Genomic DNA, 10,737 nt, shown 5'->3' with positions numbered 1-10,737 from the left:
GATAGACATTCTTCTGATATTCTTTGCTTTCTGCCAAAATCCATCTAACATTAGCTATAATATCCCTAGTACCACGACCTCTTCTAAATCTAGCCTGCACATCTGGCAGTTCTCTGTTGACATATTGTTCCAAACGTTTTTGGATATTTTTCAGCAGAATCTTGCTTGCATGTGATATTAATGATATTGCTCGATAATTTCCACACTCTGTTGGGTCACCTTTCCTTGGAATGGGAACAAATATCTATCTTTTCCAGTCAGTGGGCCAGCTGGCTGTTCTCCAGATTTCTTGGCACAACGTAGTGAGCACATCCAGGCCAGTGTCTGTCTGTTGAAATATGTCAATTGGTATGCCGTCAACTCCTGGTGCCTTGTTTTTTGCCAATTCCTTCAGAGCAATTTCAACTTCCTCCTTCCTCACCATAGGCTTTTGCTCATATGTCATTTCATGAAAATTTTCTGTGTCAGCCAATTCCTTCTGATACAGTGACTCTGTGTATTCATTCCATCTTCTCTTGATACTTCCTGGATCATTTAACATCCTACCCAAGGTATCCTTAAGTATTGCCACCCATGGCTTGAATTTGTATTGTGAAATAGGAAAAAAAAAATTTTCCCAGGTGATCTGATCATTGCTCACATTTGGGAACACAATTGTAGATCTTATTTGTTAGCTTCCCCATCAGTTTCTGAGTGTACATTAAATCAGTTCAAATTCTATGTAATTGCTAATACTTTTTCCTCCAAATTTATGTAAGCTTTACAGAGAAAAATTTTAAATTACTTGTCTTTGAAGATTTCCTTTTCATGGTCAGCCCAAACATTCATAAACTGTCTATCCTTATAGACCTTCATTGGGTCCTCCATAAGTCCATTCATGTTAATGAACTTGACCCGTCTTTGTTCTGAATCAAACATCATAGGAGGGATCACAGACAGCTGCCTCATTTGTTTTTCATTATTCTGGAAAAAAGAAATACAGTGTACTTAGAATAAAATTGAAATATGGTCTTAAAGATGTCATAAAACAACCATCTTAAAATATACTAAAAAAGGAATGACAACTAGAGTTTAATGACAACAGTAGCATGTATCACATCTACTTACATAGCATTTACTGAATGAATTATAGAAGCAGAGTATAGAAACCACTTAAATCCACTAGAGTTTCCAATTCATATGAGGCTGATTATTAAAAATAATGAAACTCTAACCTAAAAGACAGGGTCATCAAGCTCACTAAAGTAATAACTTTATAAAACGTTTAATGACAAATGCCTCTAGAAAACAATTTTAACATATTGTGGTTAGGTTCCATCAAATCATCTACAACTCACAGTGATCCTATGAGCATCTGATCTGAACCCTATCCTGTACCTTCTTCACCATCTCTGATATGCTCCAATCCATTGTTACAGACACTGCCCCAATCCATCTCGTTGAGGGTCTTCTTCTCTTTCTCTAACCCTACACCTTTTCCAGCATGGTATCTTTCTCCAAAGACTGGCCCTTCCTGATTTCATACCCAAAGCATAGAGATGTAATTTTACAATCTTGGCCTCTAAAGTATACCCTGGCTTCACTTCCTCCATATTGTTGCTGTTTTTTAGGTGCAGTCCAATGGACTATGACTCACAGAGACGCTATAAACAAGGATCTGTACTTTGCCCTATCCTACTGCATCTATCTTCCTCACCTCTGATATACCCAAGCCAATTGCTACAGTCACTGTGTCAATCCATCTTGTCAAATATCTTCCAAATCTTAACATCATTTTAAGAACAATAAATAGAAAAACTAAACAAGAACCATTCTTAAGATAATTAGATTAAAATTAAATAAACAAAATTCTTATTAAATGTCTTACTATTCTTATGCAGTCTTTTTCATTCATGATTTGAGACAATTATCCTTAAAATTTCAATTTAAGTTGTTTTCAAATTTGTAACACCAACACATTCTATATTTTTAAAATGTTTAATTTAGAAAGTAAAAGAACAAATGTCAATGAAAAAACTTTTACCAAAATGGTAAATCTCTAGCTAAATATAAGGCAAAGTCTTTTCATAACAAAATTTTCCCATAAAAGTAGATACACTGCCTTATATTTTTACAAAATTTTGTAAATATTGTCAGTTTGAACACACAAGTATGGTTTGGAACAGATAAATCAACCTAAAATTACTTTCACTAATATTAGTTTAGGATTCATTTAATATAATTAGTCAAAGAGCAATTAAAGAAATTTCACAGACATTTATTCATCACTGCAGAGATTACGGCCACAAATTCCAAAGGCTGAGAACCATTTAACTCAGTATTTTGGAGACAATCTTAAAACAATATAGTAAAAGGTGTTACAGATTAAAGTTCTTGAATATACTGCTAGAAGATAAAATGAAAAATTCACCTATTTTAGTATTTTTAAGCACCTGTGGTCTGAAACAAAATTTCATTAACTACAACATGTAGCTCCAGAGGAATCAGTCTGTAACAATTTGACAAGAGTGAAGGTGATTGCTCAACAATGCTTGAGTAAAACTGTCCTTCAAAGTGTGATTTTAAATATGTTTGTGATTCTTCTTCTTTCTCATGGCCATCAGGTCAGAACCAACTCACACCTGACCCTTCCAAGGACTTTCAGAGGCTGTCAATCATATGGGAGGAGACAATCATCTTTTTACTGCAGAATAGCTGGTGGATTGCAGCTGCCAGCCTGAGGGTTTGCAGTACAACTCCCCACCCAGGAGGCCATGAGGACTGCCTATTACAACTGCGCCTAAAAGGTTACAGATTCCAAGAAGCCAAAAGTTATTTTGGAAATTTTCCTTGGGAACAAAAGACAGCAGAAGTGAGAAAGGATAAAAATATCAACTGTAGAAAATGTCTCGTTTGTAGGTACACAGAACAATGGAATAGAACCGAGAATCTAGAGACAAAGGTAGGTATCCACCTATTCACAACTGATCTTTGATGAAAGGATGAACTATATTAAGTGGGAAAAGATGGCTTCTTTAACAAATAGTGTTGTTGTCATTGTTGTTGTTGTTGTCCACTGCTGCCGAGTCAAACACAACTCATAGCGACCAGCAATTCTGCTACAAATCCCAAAGAAATAAGAGATGATCCTAAATATCCATGGATATTGCAGCATTATTAACCAAAGCAAACAAGTGTCTATCCATGAACAAATGGCTAAAAAAAAAATAGTAAATTCACATAGTAGTGTATTATGCATAACGGAAAAGTGATCAAGAAATCATGTGACAGGCACAGCTGGCAGGATGGCAGTGTCCAGGCTGGGCCGCAGGGTCAGGAACCTCTTAGACAGGCTGTGCAAGCATTCAGGGCACTTGGCCCAGCCACTGAGTGGAGCTACTGCATGCAGAGGGCAGGTCTCCGGGCACTGCCTGGCTCACACTCTGAGCTGAGGGCACAAGCAGTACAGGAGCTGGCCACCTTCTAGGGGCCACTAGTCCAAGACACGCTGGTGTGGGGACATACTGTCCATGCTGTCTGGGACTGTGACTTCAGCAGTGGCAAATTTGGCTGGTTCCTGGGAGGCCGGTTAACATGTTACCTCAAATGACGATAATACATCTTGGGAAAATAAAATGTGTTTCTAAGCACGGTTGTCAATTTAAAATTGTGCAGTAACATGTTAAACGTGTCTGGTGAGTATTCTGGGGGATCCAGAGGTTCCCAACTAATGGGTCCCAAAGACTCCCCATCTGTAGCAGAGGGGGCCTGGCCAGGCAGATTTCCAGGAGCATCTTGCCAGCCCCATCGAAGCTCTCTACTCAATCAGACTACCCCATTTGCTCCAGCCCTCAGTACCATGCCATCCTGTCCCCAAACCTCATGACTCTAGTCCCAGGCTCATGGCCCAGCAGGCAGCCCCTATCAGCTTTCTTGCCTCCACTAGATTTAAGTAAATTAGAAAGCCCAATTGCTGGCATTGCTGTCTGAAGCAGTTTCTCAATCTGCTTGTTCCAAAGTTTAATGACTTTCATAGTCATTTAATGGAGTGCCAATATGCAAGGACACCAGCTGGCAGCAGGACCAAGACTCAGTGGAGGGTGTGGGTGCTCTGGAGTTGGAGCTTGACCCTCTGGGTCTCTCACTGCAGGCGGAAACAAAATGCCAAATATAGCATCAGCTGGAGCTGGAGCACAGTTGCTATCTGGAGAGTCCTGAACTAGTAAACAGAGTAAATGCTGGTGGGTAACCACTACTGAGAGAATTTCAGCCAGCCACTGGAAGCCATTATCTCCTTGTTCTGGCCTGAACACAAGAAAGATGGCATATCTATGCTTAGCAGGCATTACCCTCTGCTGTGCACCAGAGCTCCAGTGCTGCCTTAGGCCTGGGCGCCACAGGTCCCAAAAAGTGGCTCCACTGGCCACTCACATCATCTGGCATTTTCTGAAACTGCACCCACGACTTTGCTATGGTTTGGTATTAAGAGGACATGGACCATGCCTCTCTTTGATCAAAGGTGTTACCTAGCTTAGTCAGCAAGGGGACAAGGCCATAGACAGGAGCCAATGGCTCCCCGAAGCTAGCGCTGGGAAAGAGTCTTGGGGCAAGGCCAGGTGGCCCAGAGGCCCTGAGCTGTTCCAGAGGCCCAGGATGAGAATTAGGTAAAGAGTGTTTTAAAAAAACCACACCACACACCAAGCTGCAGACTTTCTGGTGGTGTAACCCTTAATGTGCCGAGCTGCTAACCAAAAGTCTGCATGCCCAGCTGTTTGAATCCACCAGACACTACCAGCCACAGTCTCCTCCCAGTGAGATTCTTAAAAGCCTCAGAAACTGATGGAGGCTCAAAACCTACTGGACTGTTGGGAAAACATTTGTTTCATGCCAAAGCCTACCATTTCCTAGTCTAGTCATTCTACTCCTATCTTGTTTCCTCAGATTAAAAATGGGGCTATAAAGACACCCCTTTAGACTCATTGTGAGTTGTCTATAAGGTCCAGCAAAGGCCCTACTGATAATCAGTCAGATGTAGCATTTTCAATTTATTAATAGTTATAAAATTACAATTAAAAAAAGAATCATGTGAATCTAGAACTTATGCTGAGTGACATAAGAACACAAAAAGGCAATTACAGTATAAGACTATTATTATAAAAAGCAGAGAAAAGGCTTACAGAGTCAATCAGCAATGGAAAGGGAAGGAGGAGTAAGATGTCGTTTGTACCGCTGAGTCAAAACTGTTTCATGGCTGACCATCTAGTGAGTTTTCAGAGGGAGTTAAATGCACACAAGGACCTTGCCCATCTTTCACCCATGGAATAGCTAGTAGATTCAAACCATGTGCTTTCGAGTCATTCAATTTCGTACCACTAGGACAATTTTGTTGTTGTTACATGACATGAAGTGGACTAGAACCCAGAGCCTAAATAGCTCTGAATCCTGGTCTATCCTGAGCCAATCTCACTGTTTCTGGAACATCTTCCCCCACTGCCACAGTCACTGTGTCAATCCATTTTATCTGAGGTCTTCCTCTCCTGCACTGACTCACCATCCTTCTCTAAGGACTAGTTCCTCCTAGAAACATGCCTTAAGTATGTGAGATGAAGTTTCAAAATTTTTGTCTCCAAGGACTAACCAAGTTTCACCCCCTTTAGGAGAGACTTGTTTATTCTCTTTGTGGTCCATGGATGTTCAATGCTCTTCTCCAGCCCCATAACTCAAAGACATCGATTATTCTCTGTCATCCTTAGTCATTGTCCAGCTCAACTCTACTGTCAGGGACATCACCAGAGTGGTGAAAGGTAATAATGTCAGCCTAGAGACTAAGGTACGCCTTCTCAATTACTTGTTATGGATTTGAGAGCTGGACAGTGACTGATGTTGTTAAGTCCCATCGAGTTGTAGGTAACTCAGCGCAACCCTATGAACAAAAGAGTGCTTGTATAACTTCCATCCTTTCTCCAGGTTCATAGGGTTTCAGGAGACAAGCTATTTCGAAAGTAGATGCCACTCCTGCTTCCAATCTTGTTTTAATTGGGGAGCTCCACCAAACATTGTCCCCATGGGTAGCCATTATCACACCTGATACATCAGTGTTACAGTGTTCAGCTTCACAGCAACCATTAGAGTTCTCTAATAAATAGATTAAGTTGGTGAAAGCATTATAAAATAAAAGGCCCTTAATTAATTAATTACACTAATCAATACCTCTGGTGGCCAAGTGGCAAGAAGTTGTGCTGCCAATCCAAAGGTATGTGATTCAAATGCACAAGATGCTCCACAGTAGAAAGATGGGAGTCTCCTCCCACGCAATTTATGGCCTCTACAAACCCACTGGAGAGTCAGCTATGAGTCAGTTCCAGCTCAAAAGCACATAAAAACTGCAACAATCAATTGCAATTAATGCTACAAAACAAAACATCTACAAATGAGTTAAGGAAAATTCAGCATGATTTTTAAACTTTCAAATAAAAAGTCTCCTTTGTCTTATGTAACTCAAAGTCAACCGGAATAACTTAATCCACAAAGACAATGTTTGTTCTACATCCTACTTCGATGAGCAGCAACTAGAGTTTTAAAAGATCACAAGCAATCATTTAATGGGCAATTACTGGTCCCTGATTGTTTGGGGAACCAAAAACCAGAACGGAAAGCAAAAATGCACAGTGAATCAAAGCACGAACCACATAAACCTGCACCTCCACCACCCCTCAATCAGGAGAACCAGCTGCTGCCACTGCTGACTCATCTCAAAAGGATTGTGGCAGAAATTCCTAGGTAAGAGAGGTGGGAAACATGAAACAAAAAACTTGTCAGGCCTACTGGTCTAAGAAAAATTGGTGGGCCCTCAAACTATGGCTCTCTCAAACCTGGAATGAAACTCACTGCCATGGTACCACTTTCAATCAAGCGACAGACAGATCTGCAAGGTGAACAAAAACATCAAGGAGGCACTCACTATTTAGAATGACTGACTACATAAAGATAAAAGCATAAAGCCCAGAAGGCACAGGATAGAAGGACTAGTGGAAATGAGAATCACAGGAAAGAAAAGGGAGAAGTGTAGTTACATTGAAGTGAGTATTGTAATTAATGTTACAAAACAAAATGTACATAGTTGCATGAGAAACCAATTTGTTTGCCAAATTTTTTCTAAAACTACAATAAAAAGAACAACAAAAATAATGAGAAAAAATTAAAGACTAACCACACGCAAAAAAGATTGTATTTTTTTGGTACAAACACCTGAGACACGATGTTGTGCACAGAACTCTGAGATACTGTTTATAATTTTCCAGTTTCTTCAAAGCTAGTGTAACTAGAATTGTGAAATATGCTAAATTCTATGAGTATCAGGTACTACAAGAGGTTCTCATAACCTATACAAATATGTTACTTTCTTATCCTGGGAGAGAGGTCACGGAAATAATAGTTTATTTGTTTTACTTTTTTTTAAGTGCAAATGAATATATATTGCTAATGTTAGAGAGCTCTCGTGGGCTAGTGTTAGAGTTGCGCTGTCAACTCAAAGGCACATAGTTCAAATCCACAAGCTACTCCTCAGGAAAAAGATGAGAAATCTCCTGTGAAATTGAAAGCCTCTGGAATATCCCCCCAACCCCCAAAGAATCAGCTATGCGTTAGTTCCAACTCAATGGGACATGATAACAACAATGCACAAGGGTTAGTAACAAGTTTTATCTCCCTAAGAAGAAATTAAACTTCACGAAATCCTCAATATCATCCTACAACTTCATAAGCTTGTTATCATTAAACTTCTTGATCTCATTCCACAATTCACCAGGTCATTGGTGTTCAATGACTCAAACCTATTCCTAAGATTATCTTGAAATTCAGATGGAAATGAGTCAAGATCATATCTTGATTCCTGTGGACTTATTTTTTTCTTTTTCGCCTCAATTTGAACTTGTAAATGAGTAATTGATGGTCTGGCCCACAGTCCGCCCCTAGCCTAGTTTTGAGTACCGATACTGAGCTTCTCCAATTTCTTCCACAGAGGTAGTCAATCTGATTCCTATGCAGCCCATCAAGTGAGAGCAATGTGTAAAGTTTTCATTTGTGTCTTTTACAAAAGGTATTTACAATGAGTAAATCATTGCAAATACAAAATTTGATCATTCTATTTCTAGCTTCATTTCTATCTCCAAGCCCGTATTTTTCAAACTTGTTCATTGTTTCCCACATTTGCATTCCAGTCACCAATTGTCATTAACACATCTTGACTGCATGTTCAGCCAATTTCAGACTACAAGAATTGATAAAAATTTTCAATTTCTTCCTCTTTGGCTCCAGATACGGGAGTGTATACTTAAATAATTGTCGTGTTAATGGGTCTCCCCTGTATGCATATATTATGTTATCCTTTCCCTCACAACATTGTATTTCAGAATAAAACTTGAAATTGACTTTTTGACTATGAATGCAACACCATTCTTCTCCTGTTTTTCATTCCCTGCGTAGTACACCATATGATTATCTGATTCAAAGTGACCAATAATGAAAAAAAAAAAAAAAAAAAGTGACCAATAATGAACCATCTCCTCTCACTAATGCCTGATATTAAGGATACCAATTAAGAAACCAGAAGGTCATTATAAAAATAGAGAATAAAGAAAAAAAATCTAGATAGATGTCAGAAGAGACTCTAAAAATTGCACTGGAGCATCGAGATAAAAAAAAAAAGGGAAAACATGTCAAAGTTAAAGAGCTGAACAGAAGATTTCAAAGGGCAACTCAGGAGGACAAAGCAAAGTACTGCAATGGAATGTGCAGGGAGCTGGAGTTCGAGAATAGAAAAGGAAGAACTTGCTCTGCATTTCTCAAGCTGAAAGGACTAAAAAAACAGATTTTAAGCCTTGTGTCACAATACTGAAAGATAGTATGGACAATATACTGAATGACCCAGAAAGCATCAAAAGAAGATAGAGGGAATACACAGAGTCACTGTACCAGAAAGAATTTATTTTGACACTGAAAAATTTCAGGGAGTACGGTATGAACAGGAGCCAATGGTAATGAAGGAGGAAGCAGAAGCTGCATTAAAGGCTTGGCAAAAAATAAGGTCCCAGGAATCAATGAGATACCAACAGACTTATTTCAATTAACAGATGCTGCCTAGGATGTGCTCATCAGTCTATGCTAGGAAATTTGGAGGACAGTGTTCAGGCCAACGGATTGGAAAGGGTCCGTATTTGTTCCTATTCCCAAGAAAGGTGATCCACCTGAATGTGGAAAGTATCAAACATTATCATTAATATCACATGCAAGCAAAATAGTGCTGAAGATCATTTAAAAAATGGCTAGAACATAGATAGATAGATAGATAGATAGATAGATAGATAGACAGACAGACAGACAGATAGATAGGGAAGTGTCAGAAGTTCAAGCAGGATTTAGAAGAGGCCATGGCATCAGGGATATCACTGCTGATGTCAGAAGAATGTCTATTTATGCTTTATTGACTATGCAAAGGCATTTAACTGTGTGGATCAGAACAAGTTGTGGCTGACATGGAGAAGGATAGGAATCCCAGACATTTAATTGTGCTCATGCGGAATCTATACCTAGACCAAGAGACTGTAGTTCAAACAGAGGACAGGAACATGACATGGTTTAAAACTGAGTGCATCAGGGTTGTATTCTCCCACCATAACTCTTCAATCTGTATGCGGAGCAAATTATTTGAGAAGCATGAATGTGGCATCAGGATTGGAGGAAGACTCATCAATAATTTGTGTTATGTAGATGACACACCTTGCTTGAAGTGAGGAGGGCTTGAAGCACTTGTTGAAGAAAATCAAGGAATGTAGCTTTCAGTATGGATTGCATCTCAGTGTCAAGAAAACTAAGATTATACCACTGGACTGATGGGCAATATCATGATGGATAAGAGGAGATTGAAATTGTCAACAGCTTCCTCTTTCTTGGATCCACAATTAACACCCTTGATACCAGCTGTCAGGAAATAAGGAAACATACTGCACTGGAGAAATCTGCAGATAGGGACCTCTCCAAATTTCGGAGAAGAAAATATGTCAGTTTGAGGTCTAAGGTGTGCCTGATTCAGGTCACAGTCTTTCTGACCACTTTCTATGCCTCTGAAAGCTGTACAATGAATAAGGATGACAGAAAAATAATCAGGTCACACAGTCTTTCTGACCACTTTCTATGCATCTGAGAGCTGGACAATAAATGAGGATGATAGAAAAAGAATTGATGGCTTGGAGCTGTGGTGTTGGAGAAGAGCAATGAACATCCCATGGATGGCCAAAAGAACAAACAGATATGTCTTGGAGAGGGTGCAGGGGAGTGCTTTTTGCTAGGAGAGGAAAATAATGCTTTTTCCCTTGAGAGGGACATAATGCTGGGAAGGGTGGAGAGCTGGTGAAGGAGAGAAAGACCCTCAACCAGGTAGACTGACACTGTGACTGCTGCAATGGGTCCTGTGTGTCAGGAAGTGTGAGGATGGCACAGGATAGAACAATCTTTTGTTCCCAGGGTCGCTATGAGTCATATTCAACTTGACGGCACCTAACAACAACAACAACAACAACATGGTGTTATATATCACTTTATTCTTGCTGACTTGAATAAAAGTTGGTGTCCAGTAGAAAGGCTATAAATATTTCTTGGAAAGAATGAACTTGAATGAACAAAAATATAGAAACAAATGCACAGTTGAGGAGGAAGACTGCCTGGGCTAAATATCTGGCTGTAATGTTATTAGTTTGTAAT

Source organism: Elephantulus edwardii, unplaced genomic scaffold, assembly GCF_000299155.1.
Source record: "Elephantulus edwardii isolate Elephantulus edwardi_28Jun2011 unplaced genomic scaffold, EleEdw1.0 scaffold00324, whole genome shotgun sequence".
Taxonomy (NCBI): Eukaryota; Metazoa; Chordata; class Mammalia; order Macroscelidea; family Macroscelididae; genus Elephantulus; species Elephantulus edwardii.
The sequence above is the reverse complement of the archived record's forward strand: the minus strand, read 5'-3'. Positions refer to the sequence as shown.